The following is a 19,826-nucleotide window of genomic DNA, read 5'->3' on the forward strand; positions in this document are numbered from 1 at the left end:
AGTGCACAAGAACAGGTACTCTGCAATTCTTAATTTTTGAGTTATTGCCCTTTGTTAATTTTCATACTTTATTTTTGTCCGGGCCATTTCTCCTACAGTATATAAGATAAATATGGACTTGAAACTTCAAAGGATGATTGATCTCATTAAGAAAAAGTGCAGTGCGCAAGAACAGGTACTCTGCATTTCTTATTTTTTGAGTTATTGCCCTTTGTTAATTTTAATACTTTATTTTTGTCCGGGCCATTTCTTCTCAAGTATAAAAGCTATGGACTTGAAACTTCATAGGATGATAATCTAATTAAGAATAAGTGCAATGCACAAGAAGCGGTACTGTGCATTTCTTATTTTTTGAGTAATCGCCCTTAGTTAATGTTCTTTCTTTATTTTTGTCCCGGCCATTTCTCCTAAAGTATAAAAGCTACTGACATGACACTTCATAGGATCATATATCTCATTAAGAAAAAGTGCAGTACACAAGAACCGGTACTCTGCATTTCTTATTTTTTGAGTTATTGCCTTTTGTTAATTTTCATACTTTATTTTTGTCCTGGCCATTTCTCCTAAAGTATATAAGATATGGACTTGAAACTTAAAAGGATGATACAACTCATTAAGAAGAAGTGCAGTGCACAAGAACCGGTACTCTGCATTTCTAATTTTTGAGTTGTTGCCCTTTGTTAATTTTCACACTTCTTTTTGTCCAGGCCATTTCTCCTAAAGTATAAAAGCTATTGACATGACACTTCATAGAATGATAGATCTTATTAAGAAAAAGTGCAGTACACAAGAACAGGTACTCTGCATTTCTTATTTTTTGAGTTATTGCCTTTTGTTAATTTTCATACTTTATTTTTGTCCAGGCCATTTCTCCTAAACTCGTAAAGTATAAAATCTATGGTCTTTAAACTTCATAGGATGATAGATCTTATTAAGAAAAAGTGCAATGCACAAGAACCGGTACTGTGCATTTCTTATTTTTTGTGTTATTGCCCTTTGTTTATTTTCATACTTTATCTTTGTATAGGCCATATCTCCTCAAGTATATAAGCCATGGACATGAAACTTCATAGGATGAGAGATCTTATTAAGAAAAAGTGCAGTGCACAACGACCGGTACTCTGCATTTCTTATTTTTGAGTAATTGGCCTTTTGTTAATTTTCATACTTTATTTTTGTCCAGGCCATTTCTCCTAAAGTTAAAATCTATAAACATGAAACTTCATAGGATGATAGATCTTATTAAGGAGAAGTTCAATGCACAAGAAACGGTACTGTGCATTTCTTATTTTTTGAGTAATTGCCCATTGTCAATTTTCATACTTTATTTTTGTCCAGGCCATTTCTCCTAAAGTATAAAAGCTATTGACATGACACTTCATAGGATGATAGATCTCATTAAGAAAAAGTGCAGTGCACAAGAACCTGTACTGTGCATTTCTTATTTTTTGAGTTATTGCCCTTTGTTAATTTTCATACTTTATTTTGTCCAGGCCATTTCTCCTAAAGTATAAAAGCTATGGTCTTTAAACTTCATAGGTTGATAGATCTCATTAAAAAGTGCAGTGTACAAGAACCGGTACTCTGCACTGCTTATTTTTGAGTTATACCCTTTATTAATTTTTATACTTTATTTTTGTCCTGGCCATTTCTCATAAATTATAAAAGCTATGAAACTTCATAGGATGATAGATCTTATTGGTAAAAAGTGCTGTGCACAGAAACTGCTTTTCTGTACTTCTTATTTTTTTTTAATTATTGCCCTTTGTTAATTTGCATATTTCATTTTTGTCCTGGCCATTTTCACTAATTTATATTGTTCACAAGGCGAAACATCCGACTCGCGGAGTTCTAGTTTACAAATTTATTTCTCTTCTCTTTATTTTTGTTTCAAATCTTTTTCTCTTCTCTTTATTTTTGTTTGTTTTGGGTTTTACGTCACATCGACACAGTATAGGTCATATCGCGACGTTCCAGCTTTCCTGGCGGAGGAAGACCTCAGGTGCCCCTCCGTGCATTATTTCAGGCACGAACGGGAACCTGAGTAGAACCACCGACGTTTTGTAAGCTAGCTGGATAGCTTCCTCACATAAAAGAATCCAAAGTCCCTGTCGGGATTCGAACCCACAGCGGTGAGGGGCTCTCTTCTCTTTAATTTTTTGTCTAGCGTTATAGTACTCTTGATTAAACCCGAGCTGTTTCACTTTATTTTTACAAGAATTATACGCTAAAGACATTAGATGCATATTCGTGTAAACTTTCATTAAACACATCTGCAATAATGAGTCCGAGATTTTTCGCGCTAATCCGTGCATTAACATATTCGTTGCTACAAATATGTTCATTTACATCATTTAATATGTTCCTTTTAGACCAAAGAAGGTTTAAAAGAGATTCCCTTTTATTTTCATTCCATTTGATAATGGTTTCACATTGTTCGGTTTGATTAGAGTTATCATTTTTTTTATTAAAACTGAATCCGTTATGATCGGAAAATTCGTTGGGTTCGGCGATTGAAAAGTCAAAAAGGCAATTCAAATCATTCATGTGTATAAGTAGATAATCTACGACGCTCGATCCGTTCTTTGAACAGTATGTATTTTCCCCAATATTGGCGTCGCTATGGAGCCTCCCATTACATATGATATACGATGTTGTAATTGTTGTTTGATAACATTCTATTAAACGTCTACCTTGTCAATTAATTTATCTTTAGATACACGCGGAGGAATTTCAACATTACATGATAGTCCATTTTCTTGATTAATGTAGTTATCATACGATAATATTTCTGACTAATTTGCGTTTCTACTATTTAAATCTCCTAAAATAAAACATATACCTAACAGTTTATACTTTTCTGAACCAGATTCAATTTCATCAAAAAAAAGGAGAAATTGTCTTTGTTGATTACCGTGGAACTATTTGGTGTTATATAAGTACAGCACAAATAAACGTCTTCATTTAAACAGAATAATTGTTTATCTACTTTATCCCATAGTATTCATTTCATTTTGAATAGTTTCAACAATTTTGATATGTTTATCTAAAATGTATTTGTAATATATACTTATATCGCCGCTATAACGGCCTTTTGTAGTATTTAATGATTTATTTCCAAAAAGATGGAAACTGTATTAGGCTTAAATGTAAATGGGTTTTGTCTGATATTCATGTCTCTTGTAAAAATATGATATCATAGTCACTTTATAATTCTATGAAATCTGAGTCCGAGATTTTTCGCGCTAATCCGTGCATATTTCACGATAACAGTTTTATATCATCCTCATGACCCCTCTAGTTTCTTCTTCCGTGGCTTTCCGATGATGAATCTCTGGAATCGTTTGTTGTTTAATAAAAGTTTATTTCCAACCATTTTTGTTGCGTGGCCCTTCTTTCTTTCGTCGGCTGCATTCTTCATGAGAACTTTCCGTGCGTCTCTATACATCTGGGGAGATTGTATTTCAGTTCTTTAAGTTTGTTTTTTATTGTCTCATCATATGATTTAATTCTGACCTCTCTATCTGTGTAGCTATGAAAATTTACGACAATTGGTCGTGGCCTTTTGGCAGCATCCCCTCCAAGCCTATGTGCTCTGTCAAATTTCATGTCATCTGTTAGAACTACATGGAATGCTGCTTTGTACGGTGAAACTGGTCGTTTTCCTCTTTTTATAATACGGCAAATAAGAATTGTAAAATATTTTTTGAAATTACAGTTAGAAAAAAGTAATAATTATTTGCTAGAAAATGTAATTTTGTCACTTATATATATTGCCGATAGATATGCAAATCAATCTAACTGGGCTTCTAAAGTTAAAGATCCTGTAACACAAATTTTTCATGGTTTTATTTCATATATATGATGCTCAAATTAAGGTTAGTCAATATTGTAAGTTCTCATTATTAATAAGATATTACCCAATTTAAAATTTCATGTAAATAAAGGGAGGTAATTAGAAATATCGATTCTAATTGATGTTTGACATTTTTTTTGCATAATTATATACATATATAATTTTTTGCAAGTGTGTTATACACACAGTAACAATATCAATCACAAAACATACAGGATCTTTAAGCAATTGTTACAAGAAACAGGATTTAATGATGTTTGGTTATTTCCTGAATCTGTCAATGTTAATGTTTATTCCAATACTTAGAACAAGACTTATAAATATCTATATCAGTAATTAGAGACAAGATGAAAACAATTAAAGCTCACTCTCTTTGTTTAAAGAATTAAAAAATAACTTTGAATTATCAAATTATTTAAATAAAATGTTTTGCACAAAATTGAGCAATACAATAGCTAAACTAAGATTGTCTTCGCACCGTTTAAATAAAGAGACTGGCAGACATAGAAACATTGTGAGCTCGGAAAGAAAATGTACATTTTGCAACCTTATTTATTCAGATTTAAGAAAATTGTATATATCACGTTATTATTATAGGCATCCAAGTATGGTTAAATTTATTGATCTGTAAAAAACATGTTATATAAATACTTTGAATAGATTAGCAATATTTTGTAATAAAGCATTTAGTATAAGACATGAAAATATGAATAATGTACATGACTAGTATGATAACACCAAATGTTAAATTTGTATATATGTATGTTTGTATTTTCACTCTTCGCTGTATTTAATGTATGCTGTATATTTTTGTGATGACGAGGAACATTTATGTTCAAGTCATTTTGAATAATAAATTCTGTTCTGTTCTGTAAGAACACTTTGACGAGACATTTGCATTACATTTAAGGTAGCTCGCTACTTTCCGACCAAAATTTGACAATATCTCAGATCTTGATTATTTTTGGTATACAGACATGTAGATATGTAAGCTTTACTTCTGCAGCATTATTTTATAAATAAACAGCGTTACTATGACGTCAAAGCGCCCTCTATCGGTGGCGGCGAAATTGCGTCATTTTTATCAATAAACCGGTCTGTTCTTATCAATTTTCATCCGATTTCATTCATTTTAGTTTTATAATGTTCAGTAAATGTATGTCTTTGTTATGGTGTCTTTCTTTAACATTTACTTAATAGTCTGCGATTTTACGTCATTTTTCTCTAGGTTCTGACGTCCATATTTGATGCAAATATCGCGCGATATCGCAATAAAGATTGTGAAATAATAAAAAATCAACACGGTGAATTTTGCTATAATTTTTTTAACATGTAGTGAAGTCATAAAAGAAAATATGTATGCAATAAAAATATAGGGTCAACGCGTAAGATATTTTGCTATTACTATTTGAATATAAAATAAAGGGTGAGTAAAACGTAATGATTTTGGTGACGTCAAATATTTTTCTCAAGGAAATTTTCATGATTTTTTCGATAAATATCATACTGACAGGAATAAAAATATGTGAAAACCATCAACAACAATAGTATTAAGACATGTGCCATAAAAATTTTTTTTAAAAGTCCTGTCAGATGCCTGCATTTCGATGAATATATTCAATTATATACATGTACAACAAATCAGGGTATAACTGTTATCAATCTCTGAAAAACTACAACGAATGGATATAAATACCTCGAGGACTGAAAGACAATTCAGAATATTGAAAGATATAATTAACAGGCCACCTGAGTGGAAATTATAAAAACATAAATTTTGCAAAGAATGTCAGAAAAAAAGAATGAAAAGGCTGGTGCAGTCGCAATGTCATCATGTTATGTGTATCTCGGTACAACATAAACTTCCATGTTATCATATGTAACAATTTTGAATTGTATATATCAGTTAGTAGGAACAGAGACATAGATAACATGTCTCTGGTAGGAAATGAATCAAATTTACGTTTCAAAAATATATGATCAACTGGAAGTAGCAACGATTTGTACGTAAGTCAGGATTCACTGGTAGTCTTAATTATATTATAAAATCTAGCAGACATTTAATTCAAAATTTTCTACACGTATAAAAATTTATTTATTAACAGCCATCAGTTATTCTATTTTCTCTCGATAAATACCCTGCACTAAGCGTGAGACTCAGATTTAAAGCAGGAATCACGCTCTCATGCTATGGCTTTAATTTCTCACGTATTTCACATAATTACAGATATTCTTATTTATTTTAAACTAGCTGACTCGCGGTATGCGTTTACTAGCGCATCTTTGAGGCGACCTGAAGCCGCGATCATTTCTCGATTAGAGGCGAAAGATCCGTTGATTTATTTTGTATGTTCAGAAGCGGAGAATTTTGCATATTAAATATAGATTCCCATGTATTGAAGGCAATTATGTAGGATTCTCAATTTGTGTGATTATGGTTGTGGGAGAAGCTCGTTTTTTGTCTGCACTTAATGCAGTGCTATGTAGAGCCTATGAAAATAATGAACTATGCATTTTATGTTTTATATCTTCTTATTTTTTTAATGGTGGGTTTAACGCCGCTTTCAACATTATTTCAATTATAGCGGAGGGAATTTAACGAAACCAGTATTTCTCACAGTATCAACTTCTCTTTGGAAATGAATGACAGGAGTGCGAGGTGGACCTTGAAACATTTCATACACAGTAAACAATTCTAAAGGACAATACGCAATCGTGTCTCGAATCCATGCCTTCCGAATTCAGCGTAAGACCACTTTTACCGATTACAACGTGGCAACAGAAGAATAATCAAAGTTAAAAACTTGATTATAATCTCCCTTAATAAAGGGAGAAGTCCATTTTATTGTTTACATCATAAACACGTGGTTTTGGTGTGTGTTTTGGGGGTTTTTTCTTGTTTTTTTAATTTTATATTGTTGTTTTAAAGCAAACTGTATTGTATTAAAAAATGAACAAGATAACGTCAACATAATACATTATTTCGTATTCGGTGGTAACAAAAGTTGCACAAGTTATCTAATAATTATATTTTGTATTTAATTAAAATATACAGTATAACCTTTACAGAGAAATGCCTTTTGTTGCCTAGAGTGGTTGCTCTACAGAGGTAAAATGTAGTGGAACTCTTTAGAAATAAATAATATTTTGAGGGCCGCTATGTTATACTGTAATGAAAAGGCGGTAATGAATTCGAGTTGAGTAATGGTTATATTGGTGTTTTACATTCGAGTCTGCAGTTGCGAATATGCTTATATATTTTTTTATTCAGTATGATTTTGCTTCCAAAATAGTTTATAGTTTGTCACATAAGTGCTCATTTTCTAATTATCATGACATTTTAATTAGATTATAATTGTATTATCTATGTATTGCACAGACTTAAAAATGGTAAGCAAAAATAAAAATAAAATAAAGGTTTTTGTTTCTTGTACAGTTTGTTTTTAAGTATTCTTAAAGGGACTCCACTGAAATTGAAAAGCCAAACGCATAGCATTTGAATTTCTTACATAAATGAGCTGGGGCACTTTAAACAGAAATATATGCGAAGATAGTTAAGAAATATACTTTGAAATAAATTGAAAATCGTATATTTATGCTTTTGTTAGCCCGATTTGGGTGAAAAGCGTTTAAACGCTTTTCATTTTGAATAATTATTCTGGAAAAACGAAGTGCGCGAATGCTCTGAAATTTTGCACAAAGATTAATTGTCTAAACCTACATCAGGTACATTTATCTGGAAAAAATATTTTCAGTTCCATCATGTCAAAAAACCTCAGTGGAGTCCCTTTAACATATTTGAATATTATTTCTGAATTTTATTTATCACTTATTTCGGCACATTTGTATGCATATCTATTTTAATTGTATTTTTACGTTGTGTTTTGACACCGAGGCTCGTCTGCCTTTATGTGATTTTAGTGCGAAAGGGGTTTTAAAGGGCTGAATCTGTAACGTAAAAAATTTAATTCTACGGGTATAAATTTACCAAGCATCCTAATTTATTCTTACTTTTTCATTCATAAAGCAATATGTGAATCTTATTTTTTCGCCTGAACTAGTTAAATTCATATAATAATATAACACTTTAAACGAAACATCAAATCAATAAAAATTTTAGAATCTTAAAAATGTATGAGACCTGTGTCCTAGAAAAATTTAGGAAAAGCATTTAAAAAGGGGTATTGTCGGATTAAACAATTGTAAATGTGCTCAATCTAGCGCATGCTTTCAATGAGAAAATAATCGACAATTTAAAAAATATACATTTCATCAAGTCCCTGTGTTGTTTATACTTACTATCGTAATGTTTGTCAGGTTTTTGAATTATCTCCCCTTTAAGAAAAATCTTGTCCGGGACAAAACTCTTAAACTATAAGAGATATCAACATGAATCTTTGTAGGTAAATAGATCTCTATGGGTAGATGTACAGTGCACAAGAACCATAACTCTTTTTGCATAATTTTGGAGTTATTGCCCTTTGTAAATTTTAACACTTTGAACTTTTTCAGGAATATAACCTTAAAATTATAAGAGATATCAACATAAAACATTGTGGGTAGATAGATCTCATTGAAGGGGAGTGCAGTGTCAAAGACCCATAACTCTATTTTGCCCAGTTTTTGAATTATCTCCCCTTTTAGAAAAATCTTGTCCGAGACATAACTCTAAAACTATAAGATATATAAACATGAAACTTTGTAGGTAGACAGATCTCAATGGGTAGATGTGCAGTGCTGAAGTACTTTAACTCCACCTTGCCAAGTTTTGTAGTTATTGCACTTTGTTCATTTTTATATTTTGAACTTTGTCCCGGTCATTAGAGGTATCAACAATAAACTTTGTAGGTTTATAGATGGCATTGATTACAAGTGCAGTGCAAAGAACAGTAACTCTGTCTTGCCTAATTTTGGAATCATTGCACTTTGAACCCTTTTACAGGGACATAACTCTGAAACTACAAGAGGTGTACTTTCCTGTGTCCAAAACCTATTCGGGGAGCATCACCCGGCTCAAACCGGGTTCTTGTGTGAAAGGGCAATTGAAATTTCTCGGGCCTTTTAGTCGGTAATAATAGCCGATCATTCCGATTGATATGAGGGTGTTTGATTATCATTATAATGAAATTTCGCGATATGTAAAATGAATAGCGAACTGGAGATATTCGCAATGCAAACATATTCAAATGAAATAATTTTTTCCGTCAATTAATCGCGCTCTTTTTTTAATTAATCATTTTGTAGTACACAGTGGGTTATTATGTATGTGTTTGTTGTACATGTATACGAAAGCTATAAATAGAATGATGACCTTAACATTATAAAAATCCGAAATTCCATTTATAGAAGCAGTTTTAGTTTAACGAAATGGTTATTCGTGTCGCGCAACTGGAGAATTTTGAAGGAAATGGTGTGGGAACATATTCAAATAATTGCATTCGTTGTAAATCTATAGAAAACATTTAAGTATGCCATTTTTTACGAATTGTTATATCATTTTATAAGTCTTTTCCGTAGGTTCTTTTCGGTTTCTTTTTGACGGCTCTGATTGCACTTTTACCGACATTTACTTGACATTTTTACCATGAATATTTAAATCGACCAAGTTCATAACTTTTTATGTCGCTTTTATTTTTACGTTGTGTGACAGCAGTAGTATACTATAAAACCTATTCGCTGTTCAAGTCTCTTTTTCTAAAATCGACCCTGATTTCCCTATTGATTTTGACTACATTTAGTACGTTCCAAAGAAAAAACCACATGAACTTGAAATTCTATCAAATCACCAATATTTATGATAATATCCAAAAATACCCCTATATAGTATAAATAAACTTATACCATATGGGGAGTCTATTTTGGATATCTGATTATCATTGACCTTGTGTATTTTGGAAATTATCGTTAATATTGATAAAATTTCCTGTGGAAAAAAACAAGTACATTTTTTGTAATATTCTAATCTCAATCATGCCTACCAAAGTTCATAATGAACAATGTCTTTCGTCCACCCATTTATATATGATACACAATTCTGGTAAAAAAACAATTAAAAATTGAAAAGTTTATAAGAGTATCTGGTCATCATATGTCTACTAGTTCATCTTCACTTGCTGCATTTCTTGCTTGGACCTCCTTTGATGCTTTGCATCAATGCTTTTCTTGTCATAATTATTATGTGTTAGCCAATTCCACAACTGTCAACAGTATCTTCCAAAGTTCAAGTTCATAGATAATAATATGTGTACAAATAAGGACCATAGGTATCGCGGTAATTGCCGCAGCAAATTGAGATACAAAGTATTGGAACAAAATCGAATATGAAAGATAGCATAATTTTTGGTGAGTGCAAGTTAAAGGAACTTGCTTAAAACCTTAAACAGATCAGGATTTCCTCTCAAGAAAGGTCTCAATTTAATGTAAAATTTTTGCACCGTTGATGTTTATATGTAAATTATAAAAGGCGTAACCAAAGAAAAGGGCAATAACTAAACAAGCTTATGGAAAATATATTCCATGTGATCAGGTCTGGGAAGTTCACAAACAACACTGATTTGTATTGTTTATTTTCAAATAAAACTACTGCAATTAGAATGTTAACACTTAAAGCATATTCTCACACAAAGGAATGCATACAAAAGATGTTAGAAAAAAAATTAACATCTGTTAATAATGCAGGGTTAATAAATTAATAATCCAATGCCAAAATTCAAGGACTTTTTGAGCGCTTTTTAAGCAAGTTTTCCCATTTTTCAAGCACATTTGATGCACATATATCGACACAATCTTCAACCTAAGAAGGAAAATTTATTTACTATTCTTTGTTGAAAACGCATTTTCTGGCCACAATTTTAAGGATGTTATAAAAGAACAACAATGAGCGCATCAAATACAAATTAGTTCCAAACAACTGCAATTCGTCCACGTACTGTTACTTTGAACAAACATTTAATTGATTTTGATACTAAATTGGATATATTCTTTTTATTTTGGTAACTGTTGATTTTTATCGACATTATGTCATTCAATCATTTTCAAGCACATGTTCATCAAATTTAAGCACTTTTTAAAAGGGTAATCAAATTCAAGGATTTTTAAGCACTTTTTTTTTTACATTTTCAAGCACTTTTTAAGAAAGAGACTCAAATTTAAGCACTTTTTATGACTGTACGAACCCTGGTTATACAAACTGATCGCCAACCATCTAACAAACCAGAAAAGGTGTGAAAAGATATCTCCAGATCAAAGGTGTCAAATGAATTAATGGTCTTCGTCTTGTTTATGGTAAAAAGTTTTCAAATTAATCTTTACATACCTCATAAAATCTTCGCCTAATGGAACAAAAGGGCCATGATGGCCCTGAAATCGCTCACCTGGATATAAGCCCCTCGCGAATTTTGACACAGGGGCTTTTATTTGAACAAACGTGGTTGACACCCATTTGAAGATGTTTCATGATAAATATTTAAGAAGATTGTTTTAGTTTTTGCTATACATATATCCACCCCTCTTGACTGGGCCAATTTTTCCCCAGGACTTTTATTTGAACAAACTTAGTAGACACTCACTAAAAGATAATTCATGCTAAATATCTAACCTCTTGCTCTTAAGTTTTTTAACACAGACGATCTTTTAAGTTTTTACTATAAACCATATGAGGAAAATCAATGCTCCCCAGGGCAGGGCCAATTTTAACCCCAGGGCCCTTATTTGAACAAAAATGGTAGACCACCATTAGAAGATCCTTATTTGAACAAAAATGGTAGACACCCATTAGAAGATCCTTATTTGAACAAAAATGGTAGACACCCATTAGAAGATGTTTCATGCTAAATATCTTAGCTTTAGCTCTTAGGGTTTTTTAAAAGACGATTTTTTGAAAGTTTTTACTAATTCATCATATATTATTAATTTACACGTAAGTTCTTTATTTATCCTTCTTATAACTGACGCTTTATTTTTTAAAGGCCGAAGGTTACGAGAGGATTTTGTAATCGTCACTTTATGTAGCATTTTCATAAATAAGTAAGACGTCCTTAATATTGTCCGTCCTTCATTTTATATATTTCACTTAAACATAGTTACATTCATGTCTTTTGAATTTTACATTATATAAACTATAAATCAATAACCATATATATATCAAGTTGAACATCTAAGTAAAACGACATAACAAAAATAGTATCATTAGTACACTAACTGCGCGTTTGATACCATAGTTTAACAAATGCTTTATATTAAACACAAAACATATACTGTGATTTTATAAAAGAGATTTTAACTGCTGAAACATGTCTAATGAAACGTTATTCATACTATATACTAGTTAAATGGTTAGTTTCAAAATGATTGTCCATCTTCTTTCCTGATTTGATTCAATTTCAGCACATAAATAACAAACCAAAACAAAGAACGTTACTATCCTTGACAAGACAATTGATATTCGTATAAAATTTTCTATGAAACATTACCTTTACTATTATTAGACTATATACATATATAAGGGAAAAACAATGACCCCTGGGGCGGTCAATTTTGACCCCAGGGCTTTTATTTGAACAAACTTGGTAGAAACCCACTAGAAGATGTTTCATTCTTAAAAGCTAAGCTCTAGCTATTTGGGTTTTTTAAAAGTAGATTTTTTAAGTTTTTACTATATACAAATAAGGAAAATCAATGACCCCCCGGGCGGGGCCAATTTTGACCCCAGGGCATTTATTTGAACAAACTTTGTTGACACTGCCTTGATGATGTTTCATGCCAAATATTAAAGCTTTAACTGTTTCGGTTTTCTAAAAGATGATATTTTAAGCTTTTTTTCTTTCGGTTGCCATGGCAACCAAAGTTCTGCTTGGAATTAAATTCTTTTTGACTTCAAGTTGACTACCAAAGGAACATTCTTGTGTAAAGTTAGCATGAAATTGGCTTAGATGTTTATGAGGAGATGTCGTTTAAAGTAAAAGTTTACGGACTGACGAACGCCGGACGGAAAGCGCTCACAAAAGCACACAATGTCATAATGGGAGGTAATACTTTGCACTGCAGGTTTTTTGTTTTATTTAAATATACATGTATATAATTACATCCAGCTAACATTGAGTTTAAATAAAACATTGCAAAACACATACTACGCCTAACTGCATGTGTTTTTCTTGATTTATATGTATTTTAAATTTTCATTTCAAAATTCATGCAGTGTATTTCTCACGTACACTGTATAACACGCAAGGTGACAAACTAATGCAGACGATGTGCCAATGTAGAGAACTCGTTAAAATTCTAAAAAAATATGTATGGGACGACAAATATATGTATGTTATAAGCGGTACCTCGTTAAAACCGATCTCGTTGTAAGTGGAGTAGACTTATCTTAAGTAGATGACTTCAGTCACAGCATTCCTCCTCAATAAGATTTTTCAACCTATGAAATTTCATGTTGACATCTCAAAGACTTTTTGAGTTATGCTCCACTCAGGTGAAAAATTAAGTATGGGAAATAACAAAGTGCAATAACTCAAAAATTATGAAAAAGTAGAGTTATCCTGAGTGAGATCTTTCCACCTATGAAATTTCATGTTGATATCTCAAAGGCTTTATGAGTTATGCTCTTGACAAAAATTAAGTTTGAACTAGAAATGTGTCCATAGGACACAGGTGCCCCAACACTCCACTGTTTTGTCAATCTTATGAATCTAGGTCAAATATTTTTGGGCTACATGTGTCACACGAGGAAAACTAAACTAAAAATCTTTTACTATAAGTAAAGGGAAATAACTTTACAAAAACTGAATATATTCACAAGCGAGCCCCAAGGTGCATAAGTACACATGCTGACCAACATTCTTGTAAACTTTCAGGCCTACAAGTCAAAAACGTTTTGAGCTATGCATGAACAAGCTGAAAATTGCAAATTTATACTACTGTAAGTCAAGAGCAATAACTCTAACAAAACTGGAAACAAGATTGCATTTGTAAAAAATGCCATGCCACCGCATAAATACAACACTAAAAAGTAATGTAGGAACACATTTTTTTTTGTTTCTATACAGATTGCCATAATGCATAGATCACTTATCTATCTGTTACTATAAGATTAGTACCTTCAGACAATAAGATTTTTAATTTTTTACTTTATGACATAGTGACTGAAAATCAATGATCCCCAGGGGCGGGGCCAATTTTGACCCCAGAGCTTTAATTTGAATAATCTTGCTAAAGGTTCACTACACAATGTTTACTGCAAAATGTCTCACCTCTAGCCTTTGTCAATTCGAGAAGATGATTTTTTAAAGTTTTTACTACATGGATATACATGTAAGGAAAACCTATGACCCCAGGGCAGGGCTAGTTTTGACACTAGAGGCAAAATTTGAACAACTTTGGTAGAGTACCTATACATGATATCATATACCAAATATCAAAGCTCTAAGCCTTGTACCTTCAGACAATAAGATTTTTTAATTTTTTACTATATGTTCATAGTGAAAATCAATGACCCCCGGGGTGGGGCCAATTTTGACCCCAGGGCTATAATTTGTTCAATCTTGCTAGAGGTTCACTACACAATGTTTCATGCAAAATATCTAATCTCTAGCCTTTGTCAGTTTAGAGAAGATGATTTTTTAAGTTTTTACTATATACATATGAGGAAAACCTATGACCCCCGGGGCAGGGCTAATTTTGACACTAGAGGCAAAATTTTAACAACTTTGGTAGAGTACCTATAGATAATAACACATACCAATCAAACCAAATATCAAACCTCTAAGCCTTGTACCTTCAGACAATACGATTTTTTTGATTTTTTACTATATGTACATATTGAAAATCAATGACCCCCCAGGGCGGGGCCAATTTTGACCCCAGGGCTATAATTTGTACAATCTTGCTAAAGGTTCACTACACAATGTTTCATGCAAAATATCTAACCTCTGGCCTTTGTGAATTTAGAGAAGATGATTTTTTGAAGTTTTTACTATATACATATATGAAAAACCTATGACCCCCGGGGTGGGGCTCATTTTGACACTAGAGGCAAAATTTGAACAACTTTGGTAGAGTACCTATAGATAATAACACATACCAAATATCAAACCTCTAAGCCTTGTACCTGCAGACAAGAAGGTATTTTAAGTTTTTACTATATGTACATATAGTGAAAATCAATGACTCCCAGGGCGGGCCGATTTTGACCCCAGGGCTATTATTTGAACAATCTTGATAGAGGTCTACCAGACAATGCCTTATGCAAAATTTCTAAGCTCTAGGCCTTTGGGTCTTTACAACAAGATTTTTTAAATTTATTCTTATAATTCCTTTTGGTTGCCATGGCAACCAGATTTCTGCATTGAATGAAATTCTTTGAACAACTTTGAAAGCCCTTCACCCAAGGATCAATCCTGCCAAGTTTGGTTGAAATTGGACTAGTGGTTTTTCACAAGAAGATGTTTTAAGTTCACTATATAATCTATATAACACACACACACACAAACAAACACACACACAGGTGAATCGCTATATGCCACCGCATCGCAGATGCTGCGGTGGCATAAAAAACACATGCAAAATCCCAGGTGCATAGCTTCACACTGATGTTGATCATTATTCCTGCAAAGTTGATTGATTCTAACTCAAGCACTCAATGAACAAATAACACAACATAATGAATCGGGTTTTACTTAGTCAAGGGCAATAACTCTACAAATACTGGATAAATCCAAAAGCGAAATCCATGGTACACAACTTCATATGCTGACCAACATTCCTGTTAAGTTTCATGACTCTAGGTTAAATACATTTTGAGGTACGCACGACACAAATTGAAAATTGCAAATTTTCACTTAGTCAATGGCAATAACTCTGACAAAAAATCAATTCACAAGCGAAACTCCAGATGCAAAACTTCACATGCTGATCAACATTCCTGTAAGGTTTCATGACTCTAGGTCAAATACTTTTTGAGTTACGTGCATCACAAGTTGAAAAATGCAAATGTTTACTAAGTCAAAGGCAATAACTCTAAAAATACTTAATATATATGCACAATAATACCCAGGTGCACAACTTCACTTGCTGATCAACATTTCTGTAAAGTTTCATGACTCTAGGTCAAATACTTTTTGAGCTATGTGCGACACAAAATGAGAATGGACGGACGGATGTACGGAGGGCCACGGGTAAATTTAAAGCCCCCCTTCAAAGTGGGGGCACAAAAATAATAAAGAGCAATTACCTTAAAAACATATGCAGGTTAGAGTTATCACTCTTGTGCACTGCACTCCTCCTCAATATGATCTATACACCTATAAAGTTTCAAGTTGATACCGCATATACTTTTTGAGATATGCTCTGGACAAAAATATGGGTCGGACGTTCCTACATTTTGGGTTTAGGGGCTATTTTCTTTGTTATTTTCTTTGTTTTCTTAAGGGCTACACTAGCCCATGAACCCTTTGATCACGGAATGAACCTATTGTTCTCTTTTGTTCTCTTTACCGTTACATAGCCCCTAAACCCAAATGTTTGCTCGGACGGACGGACGGACGGACAAAACTGCGACTATATAAATATACATATTTTAAGGTGTATTGCTTCGTATTTGCTTTGTAAATTGATCATCTGCCTTCTTCATGTTTTCTCTACGCATGTGGTTCAAACGTCCACGTTAAAACTTCATTTTTGTCATAGCCTATATAAAACTTTGAAAAGCAATATTTATAATAATATATTGTTAACATGAAATAAAGGTGACGAAACTTTAAAATGAGTTATATCATATATCACCCCAATATCGTTCAGAGCATAGATTTTTTTGATACGTAATCTTTCTTAATCACTTATTGATAATTTTGTTACGGTGGAAGCTTTTGACGTACAGTGGCATTTAAAGAGAATGGAAGTCGTTAGGTAGATGGTCAGCATTTTTACCTTTTAAAGTATAATTAACGGTATTCACTGTTTCACACCGTAGATAATGTAATGAAACCCGAAACGTCAGAACAAAAAAATAACACTTATAAACACATTTGGATGTACATGTAAATGTTAAAAGTCTCTTAATGCATGATTTCATGTTGGCATGTTATATTGACAATAGGAATCATATACTTGATGTATACACTGCATTTTGATCTTAAAATGTAAAATATATATATTTTTGGGGAAAAAATCGGGAAAAAGGGCGATTCATCTAGAGCAATTAAAGATAAAGTTTGAAAATGAAAATTGCTTGCATGTTTGGTTTGATTGATTCTGTTAATAAAATATATTCGCAAGTGAGACAATGCCTTTCTATAAAATTTTTAAAACATCTTAATATTTAAATAATAAAAAGCAGTCGATATTTACATAAACATATAAATTATATCTTGATGCATTTCGATTTGTTTTGTTAACTTTGTGTTATAATTTTTATTAAAAAATATTTATTTCTATTTTCATTAATAAAATAACCTTTTGACATGTCAGGCAACTTTAAGGTTTCTACTTATTTATTCTTATAACCATACTTTATGATCAGAATTGCCATTGTCGACCATGTGTTACAATGACATATAATGGACATTGGTTATAATGAATGACAAAGTTTTTGTCTGTTCCGTGACCGTGAATTAGAAGTGATTAAATAGACCCGTCAGGAAAGAATGTACAATAGGATAACAGAAATATCTTATCAAAAATCAGTTTAGAATACTTAAAATGAGCTGTGTTAATCAATCGAGTCTGCATGCACTGTTGGCATGTATTACATTGTAACCTGTTATAGGATAATTCTATATAATGTTGATACAATTTTTTATACTTATTGTAAAAGGTTGATCAAATGAAGTAAAAGCACGCAAATATATCTTAAGTCAGTTGATTTCCTATAATATTTACAGGATTGACATTGATTTAAGTAGATCTTTCATTGGTCATTTTGATATTACAAACGGAAATCTGGGAATCTCATTGTCCATTCTAAAATAAGTAAAATAATAATCTTCCTGATATGGTATGCGCGTCTATTTTTTCTATTAAAGAAGTTCCGGAAACAAAAAAGAATCTTATATTCTCATATTAAGTTCTTCTTGTTACGTTTCACATATATTTAAGCTCTGTTGGACTTTGCTTGCTCCCATAAAATATTTTACACTGCTTTTAAAATCTCGACCTTCGTAAGTAAAATACTCCTTTAAATAAAATAAAGAAAAAATTCTATCAGAAAGTCATATTAATAACCAGACAACATCACAGTTTTAAAGGAAGAATAATCATTGATGCATTCATTTTATTTTCAAGAAACAATTAAGAAGGAAATCAAATGATAAGCGAAGCATTAAGCTTACAAGAACAGAAATAATCAGCAGATTGTAAACATTAAAGGGAAAGACAAGGTTAGAATAAAAACTTGATTTCAGAAAAAGAATACTATAAATAATAAATCTGCAAATTTTCTGCCGCCAAATAATAATATTAAACGAATGATAACAAAATTTAGATCGCTAAATCACCGATTTCTACAAATCAGTAAGCGCGGCCATGTTTGTGTATTGGCCGTATAAAAACAGGTGCGCGTGATGTCATTTCCCCACATCTTTAGATTTATGATAAATCTAATTGAATCGTAGGGAAATATTAATATAATAAAGTATTGACCAGACAATTTAATTTTTACAGGAGGTGTAGAGGAGATTTTTTATGGTTCAAAATACGTAACAATATCAAAAAAAAAATAAAGAAAGAAAAAAACAAAATCAACGTCTACCGGTCGCACCACTTCAGGCCAGTGATGCCCGTTACTCCAAACAATGCTATGTTCATTAAAGTCTCATCTTAATGTAATTAAACAATATTTCACAGATTTAATAAAAACACATGTTATTTTTTAACAAAGTTTCACAATCAAATAATGCGATTAAATAAACAAACGCACCAACGAATAATTGGCTGTTAATTATTGAACGGCCGATAATTATCATTATTATAAAAATCCTACAAAAACGTGTTCTTAATAGTACATGTAATTAAAATTTTGCAGTTTGATTCTGACTTTCAAATTTAAAGGTGTGTGATAATTGATGTACACATTTAAAAAATATAAGCAACTCTTTTGAAAAGTAAATTGTTAACATGTCTGTCAACGTATGATGCTGCGCATCGTAATCGTAGCCTAATATTAACTGCAGGCAAAACATTTTTATTGGCTGCTCAAAAATCTAATTTGCATAATTTATTCACACAATTGCTGGTCCTTACTACTTATGCACTGTCCATTTTAATTGTTCCTAATTTGCACCAAATGTTCCTGTCACACTGTGTACTGACGATTTTTATTGCTCCTTGTATGCCTCTGTGCCGACAGACCTTTTGATCATGGCACAATTTTGCCCTGATTGGTTAATCACCCTTGTCAAATATTCTAATGACGAAATAGACATCTATTTTTTACGCTTCATCAGTGAACTGAATGACCTTAGGGAAATTAAGTTCCACACCTATTCCAATTATACCTGTAAAATACAGCATGTCATAAAATAGCAACACTTTTTTTTTCAGTTTACCAATAACCATTTTAGATATTAAGTAGATTTATGATTTTTTGTTTTATTGGATTAAATTTACGGTAGTAGAAAAATGCGTATCTGTGTGGAAAGAAATTGGGTAAGTAGATAACGTGGAAAAAAGCTATAGGGAAATGGATAAACCGAGAATATGCGTAATTACAGGGGAATGGGCAACCCGTTGCTGTTTGGTACCAGTTTTGACTGGGTGCCTAAATAACCTAACGGACAGTTTTGTTTTCATACGATATTAGTCTGGCTGCCGATTTTTTCTGCGCCATTCTCATTTTTAGCGTCAATGGCGGAAAATCGCGTCCTCAGCAGATCTCTGCATATTGGATTTAGTTGATATTTTACCTGAAAAAAAAGATACATGACCGGCGATGTACCCTATTCGGACAGCTTGTCTAGCGACAATTAAGTACAAA

General features: G+C 32.2%; 1 long non-coding RNA gene across 1 annotated transcript; it reads right to left on the bottom strand.

The window, feature by feature from the left end:
• Positions 1-14,034: 14,034 nt before the first annotated feature.
• LOC132744137 (uncharacterized) lies at positions 14,035-15,032 on the bottom strand. Its single transcript, XR_009627656.1, has 2 exons — positions 14,619-15,032; positions 14,035-14,279 (listed from the first exon to the last, which is right to left on the bottom strand). It is a non-coding gene; the product is annotated as an uncharacterized LOC132744137 (long non-coding RNA).
• Positions 15,033-19,826: the final 4,794 nt, after the last annotated feature.

This window comes from Ruditapes philippinarum, unplaced genomic scaffold, assembly GCF_026571515.1.
Source record: "Ruditapes philippinarum isolate M1 unplaced genomic scaffold, ASM2657151v2 ctg3256_1_1_1_1, whole genome shotgun sequence".
NCBI lineage: Eukaryota > Metazoa > Mollusca > Bivalvia > Venerida > Veneridae > Ruditapes > Ruditapes philippinarum.